The following is a 23,257-nucleotide window of genomic DNA, read 5'->3' on the forward strand; positions in this document are numbered from 1 at the left end:
TACCCAGATAGCCTCAGAGCACAGCGTGCTAAGCTAAAGAGAACAAGACACTTTTCCTGGGCTGGAAAAACACTGCGATCGCACATGCCATAAACTTACAGCTAATGCTTTTACATTGATGAAGATATACTACATGCAACAAGCTATTAAAGGGATAGTTTGGATTTTTTGACATGAAGTTGTAAGTCATCCCCATCAGCACTGTAGTCCATTAACAGTGACTTACGCCCCACTTGGTCTCCGAAGTCCAGTTCTGGACAGATTTCTGTGATGAAAAATGTAGTTCCGCTTAGTTGCTGGGGACATTTAAGTAAAGAGTGTGGCTTCTCAAAACAATATGCGTTCAAAAAAGTCAAAAGAGAAAAGACATTTGCATCACAAAAATGCATTCAAAATCAGACCTCACAAAACACTCTGCGTTATATCTTCTTATATATATTATTATATCTTATAAGATGCGAGTGTCTTCGTCACATACACATCAACACACAGGCGCAGGGATACAGCGGGAGACAAATATAACGCAGTTTTGTAAGGTTTGATTTTCTTGAGAAGGGATTTTTGTGATGCAAATGTATTACTCTTATGAACGCATATTGTTTTGAGAAGCCAAACTCTTTACTTAATTCTCCCCAGCAACTAAGCGGAACCACGTTCTTCATCACAGAAATCTGACCAGAATTGGACTTAAGACACTAAATGCGGGTGCAAGTCGCTGTTAATGGACTACAATGCTGATGGGGATGTCATACAACTTCATGTCCAAAAATCCAAACTATCCCTTTAAGCTACAGATAAGGAGTGATTGGATACGTATTGATTCACCTGTTAAAATATTACTCACTAAATCTGACCTGCATTTAATGACAGTACTATGACTCAGGGGGTTTCACTCTGCAACAGGTTTTTTCAGGTTCTCAATGATTTTCTGTCGTGTCCCCCATGGGGGAACAGAACCCCCCCCCAAACGAATTGAAATACTATTGAGCACCTGTTAATATTTATTTAGCTGTACAAACTACAGTATGAGTAGCTGGCAGCATTCTGCAATAAAATGAGTTCAGATAACATCTACAACAACTTAAAACGATTTCCAAGATAGGTTTACCCACGGCCCCCGACATCTCACCGCACCCCCCAACGGGGGGCCCACTAGTTCAGAAGCACTGGGTTCATTCAATGTATATCTGGGATAAACGGGGAAAAAAATGAACATAAAACTCTGTTACAGGTGGCCATCGGATACAATGACTTGTGTGACCAAGATTCATCTTTAAAAACAATCATTTTCTGTTGATTAATGAATCTCTGGTAACACATGAAAAATAAGGGCTGTGAAATAAATGAATGGTCATTTTATCACGGTTGCATCACCCATCATGCTATATGCTCATGGAGCTCTGAAATACAATCAACAGCCACAACATATTGTACACATGAGATGCAAAACCAGAGGTAGCTGCAAGATCATACATTCTGCCTCGACTAAGATAACACCAATCAGTTAAGACTGCCACTATCAAAGAGGGATTACTTTAACATTATGTTAATTATTGTGGTGTAGAACTGCACTACATCATACTCACATGTTTTCTAGTATTGTACCTCTCACAGAATAAGCAAATATAGTGCAGTTCTACACTACTGAAAACAACCACAGCACTGAGCATTAGTGGTTTATTCTGACGTTAAGAATTTTGTCATCATAGACGTAGTACATTTCTCCTCTTCTTCAAATTTTGGCTACCACTGTGTTAGTCTCTCCACTCCTTGAGCCCCGTGATCCATTTTTAAACACCTTTTTTTGACGTTACCTTCACCCTATAACTGTTTCTCCTCCTTGTCCGGCTTGGCTCTGAGGATCTTTAGGTTGGTCAGTTTAGCAAGGCCAAGTTACATTCCTGGGATGCCTGCTACATATGGTCCACATTCCAGCCTGTCTGCTGAGAGGCCCACTGCTCCTCACCACTGGCTCTGCACATGCACACACCAGCCCAAAAATAAGGTTCACATAGCTCATCAGATGCCAGCAGGAGACTACATATGACCAAAGAAATTAACAGTCAAACGTGTTTGTTTTTTTTAAGGTCTTTAACTGTATATGCTGAAAGTGGTGGTTACGTTTCTTGAAATGTGTGCCCGAAAGACTTTCGCTCGATCGAAACGCGTGCATTGTGTGCGCACACTAGGCACAACAGGCCCTGTTCGTTATCTAGGTCACTCATAAAAAGTGTGAAAACCTAAACCTGGATGCCATTAATTCAGTAAATCCTGACATGCAGAGGCACAACCATCTTTAATAATCACTTTAATGCTACAAAACTGGTACCTCACCATTAGGTCCACACAAGATGCATGAATCTTTGGTCGCTGTATAGTAGATCCGGTCCCGCTCTTGGACAATTCCCACTGATTCCCAAAAGGCCAGGCTGGATTCAGACTGCAGGGCGAGCAACCTGCTGAGGAAGGTGTCGGGCAGTAGAAAGCAGTCTTGTCTCTGAAAGCACATAAGAGTAGAAATGGTAAAATGTATGTTAGACGTTGTAACAAATAAATGCAGGACCAGCGACACCCCTCCCTCCCACCATTCAAAGACACAATATTGCCGTAGGTGTGAACAGGAATGACCGAATGATTGATTGGTGATGTGTCCATGTGAGCCTGTGTATACATAGCCAACAGGGTTAACTGTTTTATCCACTGTCTGTAACAATCATATTGGTCCTGGACTTATTGCATTGTGCAGGTAATTCATTTAAATATTTGGTCACAACACTTGATAAAAATGACCGCATGCTGCTTTGCATGCATTTGTTAAATTTAAAATAGAAAATCGAAAAATGCGGTCAGCTTCCCTTACATCAGTACATGCATGGAAAATAGTTTATTTGTTAACAAACGGTAATTGACCCAACTCTTCAGTAGGAAAACACACATGAGACCATTGACTGTGCTAATACGCTATTATTACATACTTCCCTTTATGTTTAAAAAGCAAAGAGACAGAATAGGGGGTTGGAATGTTCCACCGATAAGACAGCAGCGGAAGCAGCCTTAGTGCCGATGTAACGTCTGCAGGACAGCTGGAATAGCGGGAGAGGCATACTGCACGCAGTTATATGCTAGGTCTCTAATAATGGAACACCATGTGAAAATGACCTGATAGGTGTGGAGGTATTTTCTAACAACCTTTAGCTTGGTTAAGTCTCAACAAGTGGCCTAATGGCTTCCATTTTGCAGTGAAGTACTCGGCAGTAAAATCCCACACTGTCATGAGCACAGCCTCTCCCATCATGTATCACCATTTGAAATGCAGTCCACAGCACTTCAAGCAAATCCAAGCTAGCAGTCACATCATCTGATGGGGCTACCGGGGCGTGGCCCTCCCAAATATGCAACCTCGCTGCGGATACCGCATTTGCACCACAGATCCTCCACTACGTCGATAACGGCTAACCTTAAATCCTGCCTACGTAATCATTCAAATCACTCCAGAGGCTTGTCACTCACAAGCTCAACTTGGAACAAGAGTGACTCAGCAAATGACACACTTTTATGTTTACTGCTTGTGATAAATGTCAGCAATGCTGACAGTGGAAAATTTGGTTCCAGATCTCACTGTGGCCAATTTAGATGAGTTGAAGCCAATGGTCTGACTAAATCCTTTCCAATTTGCTGACCAACACACACACACACACACACACACGCAGCAACTAATCTGCAGTTACATACACAAAAATGCATTCATAAGCACACGAATGATTCAGCATTTCCCATTTGACTTAAGATAGCATAGCAATTCCAACTAGCATGCTTTTTGTGAGTGTGCATGTGCGAGTGTCTAGGGAGTGGCGCACTGGACGTCACTACTGGACGACAGTATTAATCACATCCAGTTGTGCAGAGATAACATGACGCTGACCAACACACAAATGCATCTGTCAAACCAGTGTAGCTAAATCAACATTCAACGGCAGGACAAAGCAAACATTTAAACAAGGTGGGTGCAAAATAAGTATTTTAACGGGAATGAGTTCCTTAGTAAATTCAACAATAACTAAGATTCCAGTTTTGCAGCCTTATTCCATTCAAAAAGTGCCATTTTAACCTAAATGAAACATTTGTGCGACAAAGGCTGCAACACGGAAACTCCCATGCAGCAAGTGGAACATAATTAACAATACAGCCTTAAAAACTCTATTTAAAAATCCTGATGGGTTTGTAAAAACTGTTTTCACAGCAAAAAAGTGGTGCGTTACAGAAAGCCAGGCCACCTGTGCGGTTAGTTAGCAACGAGAACTGGTAAGAGATGGTACAAAAGATCTGGGAGGAAAATAATCAGAAAATAAAGCAGAGGTGCGCCATGCAAAGTTACTAGTTGGCAAGGACAGAGCCATCTTTAGGCTGACATGTGGGGCGCAGGTGGGACAAAACACCTGGCGCTTATGCAAATGTCAAGTCAAACAGGATGTTAACTCATTAATAGGCCTGCTTTTAAAATCAGCGACAGGCGTCGGTGGCCCTGAACACTGCCAATAGGATTATGTAATCGCAGCCCCAAATGAAGGGGGCAGAGGTCATTGCAAAACTAAACCTGCAACAGGTTCACAGGCACCGGTGTGTAAAACACAAACGCTTTAACACAATACAAGGAAGTTGACACAACAGTACTTATTGAAGAATAAGAATCCACAGGTCAATCAAACCCCACCTTACATCCATCACCTCGGAGACTCCTGGAAGTAGGTCTTGCTCTTATGGTGGTACAGATGAGTGTATAGTAGGTACCTGGAGATACTGAGGCAGTGTCGGGTGGGGGTGGGGGGGGGGGGGGGGATGCAAGCTTGAAGGGAGAAAGAAATGAGTGGAGGGAGAGGAGGAGGAGGGGCAACTCTCCACACCATGTTGAGCTGCAAAGGGTGGGGCCTTGAAGAATTCACTCAATCTGCTTTCCTCTTGATTAAACGCTTATCTTATTTAGACCATGCGAGGTCATTATATGCCTGAGCACTGAATTATGATTGAGATTTCACCTCCATGGCATTAAATACTTGTGGTTTTAGCTTTAGCCGCCACCAATACATTCCTGCAGACTCAATCATACATATGATTATAATTTCATGTGTCACATTGGTATATGGTCAATGATAAATGTTAAGATAAAAGATAAACCAGCTGATGGCTGTTTCTGTTTGCAAAGTTTTCAAAAGGGATTGTCACACTTACTTTAGTTCAGGTAAATCCACTGCTTCCACCCAGACAGTTAGCCGCTATGACAGCAAATGACATATTAGGATTATTAGGAGTGTTCGGGCCGGTTCTTCCCCACGCCCAGTTGGCCTGTGGCGGCTGTCTACTGTAAAGTTGCCACGTCCGTTACATCCTGGAGGCCTTGTTAAACCCTACAAGGCGCACTCAAAAGCATTCAACCCCGATACTGTAGTGTATTTTATTTCATTAGCATGCGAGGCGCGGTTGAAGCCGAAAGGAAGCGAGCGTTCGAGGTGGCATTTTGTTATGTAAGATGTAAAAGAAAATGAGCGAACGCCTAAATGCCAGTTTGCTGGTCTCACAAGAAGGGGGCCCAGCCCTTGACGGGCATTCTCCCACGATCAACACTTTTTTGGTAAGGTTATTCAACGCGTACAGCCACACCTTAAACTGTCAGGGAATTTCTCCTGACAATTCCAGAGGTTTCGACGATAGCCCTGAGCCCAAGTTCTCCGCGGCTACACTGTCGCATGCGGGTGTTTCATGCTCAGCGGTGACAACGCTTAAGCTGTTATACGGGAAATATATCTTAGAAAAGAAAGTATAAAGTATCCTGTTTTGGCCGGTCACACCCCGTGCTGCTTCGCTGCTCGTCCGGACGCCCTCCCCGGTCTCTCCCTCCGGTCCAACTCTCTTCAAACCGGCTTCCGAGCCCGATCAGCTGGCAGACGTGTGACGTCACAAAAACAGTCGCCCAATCAGACGAGAAAGAAGGGGGAAAAATGCGCACGCCCTCCTCTAGCAAGCAATGACGAACAAGCTTTTCGACCAATGGAAGTGGAGTTATCTATGAGAAACAAGGCGGGCTCTAGGAAAGATGACTAATCAGATCACTTCCGCCCATAGGAGGTGCTTTATCCTCTGACCTATTGGGCGCTTGGAATTGTTGTGTGAAGTGTTGGGAACTTTTCCACATGACCAGACTGCAGATAGTTTCAGTCTATATCCTTCAATAATATTAGCGCTTTTTTGAAATTTGCAATTGGTGGTGTTGTCTGGTTCTGTATTGTGGAACTCTCCATCTATTTTCTACCGCATTTCTTGTCCAGGGTCACAGGGAGCTGGAGCTCGTAAAAGCTGACTTTGGATGAAATGAGGACGAAACAATCACAGGGAACATATTGAGACAGACAAATGGGCACTGAACCCACACTGAATGCATGGAAGTCAGGCAAATCAACCGTTAGACCATGGAGAAGGCTTTTGTATGAGCGCCACGCCCCTGTACCAGGGATATTCAACTGGTGGCGCATGAGCCAAATCCGGAATGTGAATGACATCAGACTGGCCAACGAATTCAGTCCTAAACATCTTTGACCAGTGTTTTTGTAGTAGGTCCTTAAAAACAGCAGTAGAACTGTCACGGTATGGCAGAGCCTTGTACTCACATCATACAGTATACAAAACAAGAATAGTAGTGGAGGAAAAAGTCCGTCCCTTGGTTCTTTGCTTTCTGAAAGTGTGTGCCCCAGGACAATTTAGTTGAATAGCCTTGCACTAGACTATTATTGACAGTATGTAAAAAAATGTTCATTATTAATTTAAAGACCAATTTACAGTACTGTAAAGGCACTCAAAGCACTTTGACACTGTTAGCACCTAGTTATTTATCTACTGATGATGCAGCATCAGGAGCAATTGGGGGTTCAGTACCTTGCCCAAGTTTTCCCATGATCATGGGAGGATAGAGAATGGAACCCGCAGCCTTCAGGTTGGGAGACGACCACTCTACCACGTCAGCCATACTGCCCCATGCCGAATATGTTCAAATAGTCTGCATCCATTGTAGTAACTGATGTTACAAATAAACCCACCAACCTGAGAATGGAAGTTTTCCACCTTTCTGGTCCACTCCAGATAAAATGGCATTACAGGTTGAGAAACTCGAGCACTTTTTGTTGCACAGGTTAAGCAAATCACACGGGTTAAGTAAACTGCTCCGAGAACCTAAAGTAAACTAAACTAAGACCCCCCCAGAGGTTATCAGGGTTTTTTTTTTTCTAGAGTATGTATGAGATGGTTTGGAGAGTTCACATTTTCACAAAAAAGAATAACTCTTTTCCCATACAAAAGTGTGAAAACTAAACTGAAATACATAAATGTCTGTTCTTTCTGGTATCCCCAAGGAATATCCTTCCTGCATGCAGTCTGTTCATCATTGATAACAATTCCACCCTTGAGCATTTTAAACTACTTTGAACATTCTATTTTGTATCTTTCTTTAAGGAAACAAAGCATTCCCGTGGTTTGGAGTGGAGTCGGGATTGGCTTCAATGACTAAATAGCGGATTCTTAGTACTTCTTGTGGACAGGAACCACAATTGGAGGACTGTTTGTTGAAAATGAGAAAAAAAGTGTTTGCTGAACCTCGAAAGTTTGACCGCTTATGATGTTTTTTGAGCTATTTACCTAAAATGCTTTAGAGCTTATACAGATTTAATGCTATGTCTAAACTGCACCATGACTTGGCCGGGTGCACAGAGCAGTGAAGTTATGCAGATCAAAGGTAATAACCAGTCAACATTCTTGTTGTAATAAGAAGTTACACAATGCAGACTCAGCACAGTGACACAGCTTTTATCCCGAGCCTCGTTTATGTTGATGCGCTCCCAACAGAAATGCGTCACAAGCACACATCACTCAGGAAACCGACACTTCCTTCCGCATTTCTCTGGTCAAATCCATAAGGTAAGGTCTCCAGGATCAGATTTGATTTTATCTCGTTGTATCTACTGATTCAAATCTATTTGGATGTAATTCTATTCAAGACATTTGCTGAGGAAATAATAAGGAGTCTATTCATAGCTTTGTCTTTCCCTACTTAACACTGATTTACCTTTATTTAATGACATTTAATACATTAGCTCATAGTTAGGGTCCCTAAATTCATTCTGCACAGTATTTTGTGTTTCAAGGGGCACCAAACATTTTGTGACACTTCCCATAAACAATGTTTAGTAGTTTCACTCAGTAACATTTAAAATCTACATAAAATAGCTCAATTCATAGCAACTCTGTCACATTTATTCACGATAGCGTGTAGCGCTGCTCCAGGATGCGAAGACATGATAGCTTGACAGAGTAATTGATACGCCTATAAAAATGTCTATTTTTGACACACGGCTTGCTCCCACCCCTCCAAACCCTCGTGCTAGCTTGACGGTGATGTTCTGGTTGGATTTCGGATCAACATTTGCAATAAAAGTGTTAGAATTATTTGATTATATTGAGTGCCAGTACCCTCTTTCTTCAATTGCCATTGATCACTATCGACGGAAGCTAACAAGCTACAATGTGCAATCTAGGTTTAAGCCCTAAATACAGTCATGGAAAAAATGATTAGACCACCCTTGTTCCTTCACTTTCTTGTTCATTTTAATGCCTGATACAACTAAAGGTACCTTTGTTTGGACAAATATAACAATGACAAACAAAAATAGCTCATAAGAATTTTTTGGCAGTACAATGCTAAAGCTATTCATGTAAGAACTTAAGTGATTTAGGTTATTACCAAGAAAACCATGGAAGTTGCTAAATATCAGCTCTTAAATTAAACTCTTCTGAGTTATATTTGTTATCATCATTATATTTGTCCAAACAAACATGCCTTCAGTTGTACCAGGTATTCAAATGTATCAATAAACTGAAGAAACAAGGGTGGTCTAATCATTTTTTCCATGACTGTATATCTCACACATTTTAAATGACAAAATATATGATGTATGATTACTGTTTTGTGGTTAAATACTGCACATTATTAATCAAAACATATGCATATATATGAAAATTGTACGCATTCTTGGCCCAAATTAAGCATTTTCAATGATAAAAATGGCTAAATGAACGAAAATACCAAGGTACTTAGAAGATGTTACATTTAATGTAATAGATGTGACATTGTGTGCACCTTTAAGAGGCGGGGCCTGGGAAGTGGCGTGTGTGACGTCAGCTAGCTACTGAAGAGATTCTGAGTGTTAACATGGTTAACAGTGGCTGACAGCAGCTCCTGTGTGAATGTTCCCTGCGCCATTGGAGTAGTATTCTACTACACTGGCTACTAGGTTTCAGGAACGTTACATTGATGAGACAATAGCTACCAAGTATCCTGTCAATACTTACGTATGAGTCTATGTAATAATGTCTTATTTAATGCCTTATTTTCTAAGACGTCTTATTTTCTATTATTATGTCAACTATATTGGGTAATACAAGTGTAAAAGTGACTAAAACAAATTTAGAAGGTATTAAACAGGTTTTTTATGCTCTATGAAAGTATTCCATTTATAAATAAGGAATCCTACTTTGCGGAAATTCACATATTAAGGAACCAATCTGGAACTAATTAACCGCAATAATCAAGGGACGACTGTAAGCCACACTGCTTGCCTGTTCCAGTAACAACTTACAATGTGTTTTTTCACTGAAAAAAATGTAAATGTTTTTTTTTTTCACCAAAAATTTGCAGATTTGCAGGGTCATGAATCACGAATGGGTGGGGATCCACTGAGTACTACGAAGATGCTTCCAGGTGTCAGGGTTTGTGGTTAAGGAGGATCCCAGGGTGCAGTGACAGACTCCAGTAGACGGTTTACAGTCTTTATTTACATGACAGGGAAAAAACACAAAATCGCCAGCAGGGAGGCGAAAATAAAGTAGCCTGGAAAAAGCACTGAAACAACTAAAGGGGCCCCAAAAGGGCGATCCAAGGGACACACTGGTACACATAGCTGAATATAAGAAAACATTCACAACGAAGGTCAGCACATGCACTGAAATGACGTTCGTTCCTGTAAACTCAAACCGTGTGGAAGCAGCTAAAATAGGGGAACTAATTAAGATAGCAAACAGGTGCGTCCAGTCATGCCGCCCACAAGTCAGGGATTTAGGGAAGACACAAAATAAGGGTGAAACAACCACACAAACTAAACCAAGAAGCAGAATGTTACAACAGGAATGCAGCGGGATGCAAAGAGCATAAATCCGGGAACAGAACAAAGTGCAAACATCTCATATTGACGTGTGGAGCCGTCAAAGACAAATAATGATCCGGTGACTAGCAAAAAAAATCAGCGCCAGGTGCGCACAGAGCATCCACAAACGGAAGTCTAGTTGCCGCCTACAGTGCCAGACGGAAAACGGCACTCTAAAAATAACAGTTTTTGGATGACAGGAATAACTTTTGCCTACGTCGGTGAGTACCTTTATCAAAGTCTCGATAAGCACGGCAAAACACGCCCTCTCGATGACGTATAGGTCGGATAAATGCGACTTCACCGTTCAGACTGCAGTAGCTTGGATACATATCGAATTTATATCTACATACAAATGAGGCCTGAGTCGCATTTGAAAAAAATCGAACTGTTCACACTGACGTGAAAAAATCAGATACAGGTCATACATGAGCAGTGGTGGAGCCAAAAATGTTTCATTGGGGTGGCCAAGGTGAGACAATTACTCACATAGGGGTGGCAATAAGTTGATTCCTGAATTGTCGAAATGGCACAGCGAGGTGGCAAGAGAGTGACCGCAGCCACCACTGGCCACCCCGTAGCTCCGCCACTGCTTTTGGACCAACTATTTGAGCAATTCATACCTGAGCAGTGTGCCAAGGACATGTTTTCGATGCATAGTTTCTGGATTCTGCGTCATGGCCAATCGGCACTCCTGTTTTAACTCTAGACTCCTTGGTTTACATGCCTACTCATGCTGCTACAGAGAGCTTCCATTTTTAACAGATTTATGTGCTGAATCATGCTTCAGAATTGAAGTCAGTCAACATCGTGAGAAAACCTGACTGGAACCGACCAAAGTCATCATGGGAAACGTACCTGCCGCTTGCAGTTCACGCAAGACGCGGTTTTATTGACAGTTCCTCCACACGGAAATTGTCCAAGCAGAAACGGCGGTTAGGCTGATCTAACGTTCTGCACCACAAAGCCGCGTTTGTCAAAATTGTCCCCCAGCCGTGGGTGTGGCCACTGAGGTGGCCAGAGAATGACCAATGGTGGCCACAGCCAACCCGTAGCTCCGCCACTGCATATGAGCAAAAAAATCAGACCCGACCTGCAGTGTGAACGGAGCGCAGTGTGTTTACATAACGATAATATGAAACAGTCAAACCTTAAAATTTCTTTTGACTTGAAGGAAGGCAAGCATTAATAATTTGCCTCCAGAGGCCGTCACCTGAGTGAACCTCCTCTAATGTACAACTATCATGCAACTCATTTTTAGATGGCTCCCTGAGCCCATATGAGCGTGCAAACTCACTCACGCAGAACATTATCAGTTGACAACTAATAACTCATGTGTTGCATGTTTGTGACTCTTACAGTCTGCTCGCCATCAGTCACAGGTTGGCCAAAAGGCTGTCAGAGGAATTGCCTCTGTCACTTTAAAGAACTCCTGTGGTCAAAAGAAAGTGATTAGTAGTGCTGGCAGCCAACCAGGTGGTGTGTAGTGGAGAGGCTGAAGCCAATGAGAAGCTCTGCTGGGTGGAGGTTACAAAAGAAGCCTTGAACTCAATGACTCAGCACAGTTGTGTGTGTGTGTGAGATGACACTTTGCAGCAATTTAAAGGGCTAGCATGCGTGCACCCAGCCCTTAAAATGCAGCTGAAGATCACAGTCTAAAAATCAGGTCAAGCATGCGCTCTCTCCTCCTTGTGCAGATCATGTAAAGTATGTGGCTGTGCTTTTCCTGCCAGGTTGATAATGAAAGCAGTGCGGTCTTACAGAACCACGCCCATCTATTTTACTCAGTTTCCTTGGGTTTTGGAATGCATAGGACTATTTTTGTTGACAAATTACAGACCCTGCCTTGGATAAGATCTATTGGCATTTATAATCATGCTTTCATTCTTGAGTTGGTATTTTGTTATATCAGTCATTTCAGAAGGCATTTAAAAAAAGTATTTAAATAGAACATCTGCCTTGACATTAGACGTTTTAGACTGTTTTATAGCAGCGGCATCAGTAGCAGGTAACCTGACCTGACAGTTTTAAGTACAGTGGAGCTCCTAAGCCTGTTCACAGGTGCTGGACAGCCTTTGATTTGTTGGGCTTTCAAAACAATTCGTCCCATAAGACATAATGAAAATAGAAATAATGAGCTCCAAGTTCAAGCTGTGTCCATATTAAGTATACAGATATATTTTAATTTTAAGTGTAAAATAAGCTAAGAATCATTCATAATATTAAAAACAAGAAAACACATGCTCAAGGGGGGATGGAGATGTGGATTTGCATCACAAGTTAGTCGTCACTTTTTTAACTATCTTACAAGTGTAAAAGGAAGTTAACCCCTGTTAGTAGTTAAATCTTACTTTTTTTAACTGTGATAACAGATGACGATGTTCTTAGAGGAATAGTTCGGATTTTTTGACATGGAGTTGTATGACATCCCCGTCAGCAGTGCAGTGCATCAACAATGATGTACCCCCACTTTGTCCCGCAAGCCAAGTTCTGGTCGTTTTTTTGTGTTTAAGATAGCAGTTCCGGCTAGTTGGTGGGGTCACTTAAGTAAAGCATTCTGTATCTCAAAACAATGCTTTTGCATCACAAAAGTCAGACCTCTCAATCGCTTGGCATTATTTTCTCTCCGTTCGTATCACTGCGTGCTGCTGCTTGTCCATTGTTGTGTATGTTTTCCGCAGTGTTTACATGCGTGGATGAAGAGAGAGATGTGAGAGAGTTAAACTGAGAGCTAGGCTAAAGTGGTATTTGGCATCTTGCTGTATTTGCTATAATGTGTAAACCAAAGTGGGCCCGGATGAAACAGCTTCATGTGTGCATACTTCAGAGAGAAGGATTATGTTCCGACACGTTCAGAACAGGACTGTTTCAGCACCACAGGTAAGAATTAGCTATTAGCTAATTCAATGCCGCCTACAATCTTGTTTACAAGCTAAAGGTACTCCGTTTAGGTTATCTAGAATCAGCTGGCAACACTGTGTGCAGCAAATCACTTTAACTCTCTCGCGTCGCGCGAGTGTCTTCATCACATACACAAATATACACAGGCGACAGGGATACGGAGGGAGACAAATATAACGCCGAGTGATTTGTGAGGTCTGATTTTTTAGAGGAAGCATTTTTTGTGATGTGAATGTATTCTTTTGAATGCATATTGTTTTGACAATCCAAACTCTTTACTTAAATGGCCCCAGCAACTAAGCGGAACTACGTTCCTCCTCAGGGATCTCCGACCACAACTGGGCTCACGGGACCGATTGTGGGAGTAAGGCACAGTTGATGCACTGCACTGCTGATGGGGATGTCATACAACTTCATGTCAAAAAATCCAAACTATCCTTTGAAGACATTATTCATTCATTTATTCAAAGGTGAGCTAGAGCCTATCCCAACTGATTTTGGGCAAATGGTGGGGTACAACCTGGATTGGTCACCAGTTAATCACAGGGCACATATAGGCAAACCACCATTCACACCTATGGAAAATTTAGAGTTGCCAGTTAACCTAGTAATATGTTTTTTTTTTTTACTGTAGGGGGAAACCGGAGTACCTGGACTAAACATCTGCAAGCACAGGTAGATTATATGAATTACAAATGTTGATATCACAATGAACAATGAATACTGGTAATATGATATTCCTGAAGACTGGGGTGATGTAATTTCTTTGTTTCCTCTCAGAGTGTCATATAAATTATGCGAATGAATGAACAGACATGCGAAACGATGAACACACATGATCTAGTCTTGGTAGTCCATAGAGTAGAAGTTGTTTCAGCCTGTATCGACTCGCATTCTAATGTATTTCAAGGCTTCACGCGTAACTCGCATTTCTTCGGCTCACCTCATCTTAGTATGGTGGCCCTAAGGGACCAATAGCACTCACTTATATACAGTAGGTTGGACCTTGTGGCAACAATAATATAAGTAGTAGTAGGTTTAATAGTGACTGGTGTGGTGACAGGGTTTTGTGCATTTCTTACTTGGGCCTTCAGTGGGGACTTAAATAATGTAATCATTTGTGGCATTACAGAATTGGGGATGAATACCATTATTACTAAAGCAAGAAATCCACTTAACTCTTCGGATATCTTGTCTCTAAACAACTCCAAACCTCTACACTGCAACAGCATGCGGAACAGTTCAGAATCGATATTTATCTAATAACGTCACAAGAATGTCAAAAATTAAGAAAAAATAAAGGAAAATCTGAAATCGGGCCAGCATTTCTGATTCTGAAGGCCCTGTGCAGGTTACAATGATATGGCAACACATAAACGCTGAAACCTAATTGGACAAACAAATGTAACATACACATACGATACACGTACTGGACGCAGTGGAGCCAAGAGACATGCTACGAAATGAAGATAATAGACTGTTGGGAATACATTTATACAATTTCATGGAATAAATACTAGAATTGAAGTTGTAAATGTAGCCCAATGCTTCTGATACTGTTTAGGCCAGCAGAGAACACCGCCCACCACTGAATAAATGTCATGTGGTCTAACTAGTTATGTAATACAGTATATATGGAGCGCTATCGGTTTACGAGTTAGGGGGGCAAATACTTGACTAGCCCTGGGATTACACTCTTCATTTGACTCTAACTACATAAAACCAAGATGATGTTAATGTATAAATGTAAAACATAAATCTGAAAAACATTGTAACGCAAAAAAACCCAAACAATATCATATAGTGAGTGGTGTATAGTGGTGAGCTCAATATAATCTTTAACTTCAGTTCAGTTTATTTCAACCAACCAAACGAAACGAACATTTACAAAATACAAAATAATGGAACACTAGTTGTAAATGAGAGGACAGACTCAAAGCTTATACAACTGAAATAAAAAAAATAACTGATACTAAAGACTGCTGATTTCTCCATGTTGATTGGCTAAGAGAACCTATGGATGTATAAATGTAAGATTGCACAAAATACTACATTTGTAGACGTACAGCTTGGTGAATGAGTGTGCACAATGTTCATCTGGATAAGTTGTGACAATTGTAGATAAAGGTACCATTTTGTTCACAGTAGATTGCACGCCGGTCCAAAGTGCCACTGTACTCCTCAGTGAACTATAACTGCTGCCCGTGGTTCAAGTCCCTTCTCCACATGGTGATTGTGGCTGTTTGTTCCAGGAAATATTCTCACTTGAACCATGAACCCATTTTTTTTTTTCTCAGCTAAAAAGTAAATCAGCTATTTCCTCATTGATTCATGTGACTCACACTCAGCTGTTTCATAATCTTGGTGAGTGTGTTAAGACAGCTGGATGTTTCCTGGCAAAAAGGGTATTGAGCAGAGGACACAAAAATATTTATGGGGTTCTTTATTCTGAAATTAGAATTTAGGAGGTCGACCCCATCTTCATAAAATATATTTTAAAAAAACTTAACCAAAACACAGAATGTTCAGAAGTGCAATGTGTACAGTCGGCCCTCGCCACGTTGGGGTTCAAATTTCGTGGCTTCACTCTATCATGGTTTGCCAAACATGTATTAATTAATAGATTATGTTGTTTTGTGGTTGAATACAAAGCCGCATGGTGGCCGAGCGGGTAGCATGTTGGCCACAGTCAGGAGATCGGGAAGACCTTGGTTCTTCCGGGTACTCTGGTTTCCTCTCACATTCCAAAAACATGCATGTTAGGTTAAATGGCGTCTATAAATTGTCCATAGGCAATGAATGTGAGCGTGAATGGTTGTTTGTCTATGTGTGCCCTGCGATTGGCTGGCGACCAGTCCAGGGTGTGCACTGCTTCTCAATTAAGCATTTTCAAGCATAAAAATGGCTTAAATGAACTAATGGATGCATGGATGGAAGGACCTAAAATACAAATACAAGGAATTAAGAAGCTGCATTAACTGGTGAATGTAGTATTCTACATTGGTCACTATGTGTCAGTAATTGTTTGGTGAGACTTGACAGCTGAAACAATTTTTTTTTGCAGGTTTAATTGAACTCAAACACAATATTACTAATAATATATATAATAATATAATATATAATATATATAATAATATAATATAATATATATAATAATATAATAATATTAGGCACAATATTAATAATAACATAATAATCATAATAATAATCATCGTCATAATAATAACAACACGGGCTACTGTTGTGGCCGTAATCCAGGTAACACTTGACTCGGAACCCCCAACATTACTTCCTGTCCACACGTCTGGAAGACATTTATTGCAATCAACACAAGCACGCGTCTTATTTATGTCTTAAATGGCTTATTTTCTCTGATTATGCTAACTATATTGGGTAATACAAATGTAAAGGTGACTATAGGGGTGTTGTTTCATGTTGAGAGGTCTCTAATAATGTTAAAAACTGTATTTAGTAGATCGTAAACAGGTTTTCTCTGCCATAACTACGGAAATTAACCCGCGATAAATGAGGGATTACTGCATGATCAACGACTACTCGATTCCTGTGGTTCACAGAGGAGCGGAATGTTGCAGATTTGCAACTTCCTGAATGCGAAACTCGAGTTTTTGTCAAGCACCCGTGCGTCAGTGAAACTCCCGAACTGATCATTTTGCCAATTCTGTACAGTAAAACATCATCACAGACTGTGTATAGTACTGCTTACAATGCAGTTTTACTTTTAAAAAGTAAACAAAAGCTGCCACTGGCAGAACAGCACCGCCACCTGACTTTGAAGAGGCATGTGAGACAGTTCACAACCCTGTTTGCGTTTGCTGATAGCCATGTATTGAAGGGGTGAAATGATCCTACACTGTGGTATTTTTGATTGTACATCGTACAGAGGGTTAAATTATCCTATGCTGTCCAAACCTCACTTCTTTGCACTCACACCACTTTCTAAAAATACCACAAATGGCACACTGGTGTCACCTGGGAGTAGATTGTAAGCTCCCTTTTTCTACTGGGCTACATGTATTCATTCTTCTAAATGTCATTCGTAACCAGGGTCATTTCCACATATAGATGTTTGTTTTTATACTGTAGATATGGTGCATCTATAGTGTACATATTCTTTCATGAAGTAGGGATGTTCTGTCAGGCCCAGATTCACAAAGTACAGCATTTCCACAAGGTTTATCTTGGTTGCCACATGCAGGGCCAAGGCCTACTTACTGATATGATTAGCCTTGATGCCGGTGGAAAAGGAACAAACCTCCGTTTTCCCTAAAACCCCCATGTTTGTCTGGTACTTACATCCAATGCCTCCATTTTCTGTACCTCTTGTCCTCATTAGGGTCAGCTTTATCGCAGCTGACTTCTGGATTGGTCACCAATCAATCATAAGGCAACAAACATTCGGTTATCAATGGACAACAAAAAAAAACATCCCGGAGTACACAGAGAAAAGCCCTGCACGCAGGAGAGACTATGAAAACTCCACACAGAGATTTGAAACCTTAATCTTTTGACATTGAGGCCAACATACCATGCACTGGTCCACCGTCCGGCCTGCCCTCATATCCCACCAAACATCAGTCAAATAACATAAACCATTCAGTCTTAACTAGAGAATTGCTCAATCATGTAGTACTTCCTCTGCTCTGCAGGGGGCACCAGCAAGGAAGCAGCAGTAGTGATCCAACGTTGATGCAGTCTATCCCCCCATCTCTCTGTTTATTGATGAGTGGGGCGGTTCTGGAATTTTAAATTTGGTCCCGTGAAAAACTCTGGACTTTATTAGTTTAATATTATCATATTTCTGTTTTACCCATCTGGCTCTTGTCTGCTGTAAATGTAATTAAGGACCCCTACTGTATACTGTCATAAGTCCGTTTTTCTGTCTCTCTTCATGAAGACAATGGCCTGTCTAAATGTCAATTGAGGGTGTCATGGCTCAGGTGGTAGAGTGGTTGTCTCCCATCCTGAAGGTTGCTGGTTCAATCATCTGTCGCCCCGTGATCATGTTGAAGTATCCTTGGGCAAAACACTGAACCCCCAGTTGCTCCTGATGCTGCGTCATCAGCACGTAAATATGATGTCAATGTGCTTTGAGTACCGTGAAGGTAAAGCTATACAAGTGAAATTCCATTTACATTACTATGGGCCACACCAGGGTTTGGTTATGATGTCAAGTGTTTGGTCTCACTGGTGTTTTTGGTCTCATTTACTTTGTTTGAAACAGTGATAAAATGTCAAATAAAGGTCTTTGACATATTTTAAATAAACAATTGAAAGACTATGTTGTCATTGCCTATTCAGCCACTCTTCATGCAGTCATTGGCTGGTCTGCATGCCAATTATTGTGACGTCATTTAGTCCTCAGCAAACACTGGTCAGTACACACGTTAACCATTACACACAGCCATATGACGAATAGAAAGAAATGTGGTTATTTGGCCTAGTAGACTATGGTACAACATGGTATCTGCTTGTATCTTTTTAATTGAATTTGTGGCTATAAAAGTTAAAATATAGTTTGGTAAGAAGTACAAGAGACCGATGGAAAGTCGGCCTGTGAAGATTAATATCGTGTGATCTGTTGTTTTGGCATTGTCGTGTTGTTTAAATTAAATGCCATACTCCTTTGTTTTTGAAAAGGCCAAATATGATCACCCCATATCGTCCTAATCCTTTGCGTCAAAATCGAAAACACAGTTTGCACCCATGATGTATATTTTCCATGCAGTGACACCATGTGACAAATATGAGACGGGCCGACCAGCAGGATGCCTCATCGCTGGCTCACACATAGATCAATAACCTCTTATGTAACATTCTGGTTTGGACTGGAGGGGAGATTCCAGCTGGCTATAACATGTGACAAGGCTTTGACATTGTTGGCCTACATTTTTTTCTCTTATCGCCACTCTGCCTCTAACGCACTGCCTGCACCCTCTTTCGCTGCATGTCCCCAAAGCTCTCGATGTCCACAGGAGCCCTTCAGAAAAAGAACTGTCGGGCAGAAAGATCCAGAGGGTTGGGTCAGTCTTGTTTAGGACATGTCTAGACATGCACATAGACGACAACCAAAGGGGAAAAGCCGTGCATGAGATCGTGTGCTGTCCAAATACAGCAAGTACTACTGACATTGACAGAGGTGGGCTTTGCATGGCGGGATGAGTTCCACATGATGAAAATATGTTCTCAGGAGTGTTAGCAGTGCTCTGCTTTATTCTCCAAAGTCAGTTCTGAAATGAAAAAATCAATACTTTGCTACTTCCGTCCATCCATCCATCTATTTTCTATGCCGCTTATCCTTACTAGGGTCGCGGGTACACTGGAGCCTATCCCAGCTGACTTCGGGCGAGAGGCGGGGTACACCCTGGACTGGTCGCCAGCCAATCTCAGGGCACATATATACAAAGAAACATTCACACTCACATTCATACCTGTGGACAATTTAGAGTCGCCAATTAACCTAACATGCATGTTTGTGGAATACGGGAGGAGAAAACCTGCGCACACACGGGGAGAACATGCAAACTCCACACAGAGGTGTTCCAACCTGGATCTCCTGATTGTGCAGCCAACATGCTAACCAACAGGCCACCGTGCGGCCATTGACCCATGTTATAAGCCAATTTTTGTCATACAGAATCATTATTTCATTACAGAAATTTAAAAGTTATTTTTGCACCGTAGAAACTTACTGGTATTAGGCATAATAAAACAAGTTGACTAACCTCTGAAAAGCCCTTTTCTATCCATACCGAGGAGGCATACTTTAAATGGCATCTTTGAGTAAACTAGTATCATTTCAGTATCTCAATGCTGGGCCGAGTATCCTGGTTTGATGTTTTTAATGACAATATGGTCATCCTAACATACAGTGAACACACCCTACCAACATTATGGAAAATCCTATACTGCAGAATTTGACTAAAGTGCTTTATTACAAAGTTAACCCAAAAGTAAGTTGGTTCCCTACTTTTCACATTACATTACCGATTTTCGCAATAAAAGCAACTTCAGTAAAACATAATTTTCTGTTGTTTCAGCGCCTCACGGATCCTAAGATGTATCCAATACTAAGAATGAGACGGTATTGAAATAAAAGCTGAATGAGGTGAAGGTCATCGTGGTTTCCCAGCATATTAACCTGTCTGACTCTGCATTACTGTAAGCTGATTAAGTCGCGGCAGGTGTCCTATTTTAAATGTGTTGCATACAAAGCAGAAAGTGAAAATAAAGTACGCTGTCACCATCTTATCAACCTGATCCTTAAAATGTATGTAGCATTACCTTGTATTTATTGTGTTATTGTGTGTTTCAACCATTTAAGCTGAATTGAGATTCAATATTGAGTAATTAGAGTGCATGAATTGCCTTTAGCCTGGTTTGTCATTCAGGAAGTTTTTATGATTCATCCGTGTGCTCCTCTAAAGAGTAGTTATTCACTGGCTTGATCACAAGGTTTCAGTCTGCTCCGAAGATTTGGTGGAAATAGCCAGATCTTTAAGTGAACGAAGATAGCATAAAAATTCCTGAACCCACTGAGAAGAAAAAGTCTAAAGTGTACTAATCTGACTTAAAGTTTAAATGGAATCGTGCCTCTCCTGCCCAAATTGGAAAAAAACATTTTCATCTGCAGTAATCCCTCATTTATCACAGTTAATTGTATCCAGACCCGAGCTTGAAAAGTGAATTTTTGTGATTCCCTATTTATAAGTGTAAAATGTATTTAGAGCATAGAAAACTAGTTTACCACCTTCTAAATATTGTTTTTAACATTATTAATAAAATAAAATAACACCCTTATAATCAGTTTTACACTCATATTACCCACTATAATAGACATAATAAGAGTAAATAACCCATGGAAGACATAAATAAGACTCGTATTCGCGTGTGCTGCTATAAATGTGTTCCCTAGGCAAGCTGAGTGGCAGGTGGACAGAAAGTGACGTTGAGTGTTAGCTTGATGTGAGTTACGGCCACAACAGTAGCCTGTGTTTTTATTAGGGATTATTGAGACAGTTCAAACCTGCAATAAAAGCCTGTACGTGTGTGTCTCACCATACATTACAGTAACATTATTGGCACATTGTTTTAAAATATTATTATGATTATGATGAGACATTTACCTCTATGTAATCTTCTAATGGTTGTTTCATTTTTTTCCCCTTGAGTTCTATCCAAGACTGTGTTGGATGGCCAAGCAGTACAAGATGGAGGCCAGGGAGCAGCAGGTGGGTCTCCAGGGCACAGCAGGAGTCATTTTCCCCCCTCTTCTGCAGCACACAAGAAGAGGATACTACATATGTAGAATACATGTAGAATACTACATATTTGCAGCATCTTTGAATGCGTCTTCTGAATGCCTTATATTTGTATTTTAGTTCATTTCGCCATTTTTATGCTGAATTTATGCTGTATTTTGGGCCAAAAAATATGTACAATTTTCTTCAATGCGCATATTTTTTGACTACTAGTAGGCCATATTCAACCACGAAACAGCATCGTTTATTTATTTATTTAAAAAAAAAAAACTGCGATATAGTGAAGCTGCAATATTTGAACCGTGAAGTGGTGAGGGACAACTGTACTTATTTTTTGCATATAATGTAGGAAGACATGCAGGGCTGAAAACATGACCTCTTTTGAGCATTTGAAGCCGTTAATTGCAACAAAGAAAGGAGAGATGTGAGACAAGCAGAAAGAAAAAATAGACAGACAGTCCTCAGGAGATAATAAGGCAGTGTAATTTTCTTATGAAAAGGACTTGTGTGCTGCAGAAGAGGGGGGAAAATGACTCCTGCTGTGCCCTGGAGACCCACCTGCTGCTCCCTGGCCTCCATCTTATACTGCTTGGCCGTCCAACACAGTCTTGGATAGAACTCAAGGGGAAAAAATTAAACAACCATTAGAAGATTTTATAGAGGTAAATGTCTCATCATAATAATAATATTTTAAAACACTTGTAAAAAGGGACAAAATTGTGTAAAAGTAAAGGATCTGGATTAAACGTAATGCAGAAATTTAGTTTTGCAGTTTGAGTCCCAGGAATGGTTCAGGCCTCAGATTCATAATGGCATCCTCCATGAACCAGGAAGTAGCTTCTTAACTAACAGATGGACAAACACGATGGATTCCAGTCGTTTTTAACGTTTTCTCAAGTAAAAATCGCAAAATTTCCTGCTGAAATACAGGGAATAAACTTAAAATGAGGCCACCGTGAGCGTCTCTTCTCCGCTTAGTGCGGGTGACCCTTGGGTGACACTTGCAGTACTGGCTTCATCCTGAGGGGTGGGGGCGTTCCATAGAGATGAAAAGATTTTTTTTGACAGCTGGAGAGCAAGTCAAATGCAAAATATTTTTATGCTTTGCTAAATGAATGAATAAATTTACCTGCCAAGATGGATAATTATATTTCCAAGCTCACCAGCATGTGCTTAGACTTTTACACCAAAGTATTAGAGCGTCCATCCATCCAGCAGCTTATGCTCACTAGGGTCGCAGGGGTATGCTGGAGCCTATCCCGGCTGACTTTGGTTGAGAGGCAGTCGCCAGTCAGTCGCTAGACACATATAGACAAACAATCATTCACACTCACATTCATTCCTATGGACAATTTAGAGTTGCCAGTTAACCAAACATGCGATACGATATGATACAAAAAGGCTGTTCTCAGGCTTTTTCTATTGACAACTGTAGATCAGAGCCACTAAAGCTGTCAACAGGTGCTCCCCAGGGATCAATCTTAAGCCCATTACTTTTTGGCCTTTACATTAATGATTTGCTGTCTGTCTGTCCTGAAGGTGAATGCATTATGTATGCGGACGATAAAGTTTTATTCTTACATGGCCGCTCAAAAGACATCCTCGCAGCCAAACTCACCGAAGTAATGAGTCGGGTTACAACATGGCCGCAGCAGTGGTTCTGATGACCCCGCAATATGTGTCGCTGGTGAAAAACTGCAGATTGTAAGTCAATATAAGCACCTTGGATTAGTGATAGATTCAAACTTTTAATTTAAACCTCATATAAACAAAAGGTGTAAAAAAAAAAAAACATTCTTGCAAATTTTCACTCAATCAAATATGTAATGTCTCCTG

The 23,257-nt window shown here is 41.0% G+C and overlaps 1 long non-coding RNA gene across 1 annotated transcript; it reads right to left on the bottom strand.

Moving 5' to 3' along the window:
- Positions 1 to 291: 291 nt before the first annotated feature.
- Positions 292 to 5,893, bottom strand: LOC129191173 (uncharacterized). Its single transcript, XR_008573153.1, has 3 exons — positions 4,712 to 5,893; positions 2,335 to 2,497; positions 292 to 1,974 (listed from the first exon to the last, which is right to left on the bottom strand). It is a non-coding gene; the product is annotated as an uncharacterized LOC129191173 (long non-coding RNA).
- Between the last annotated feature and the right edge of the window lie 17,364 nt (positions 5,894 to 23,257).

Source organism: Dunckerocampus dactyliophorus, chromosome 12 (assembly GCF_027744805.1).
Source record: "Dunckerocampus dactyliophorus isolate RoL2022-P2 chromosome 12, RoL_Ddac_1.1, whole genome shotgun sequence".
NCBI lineage: Eukaryota > Metazoa > Chordata > Actinopteri > Syngnathiformes > Syngnathidae > Dunckerocampus > Dunckerocampus dactyliophorus.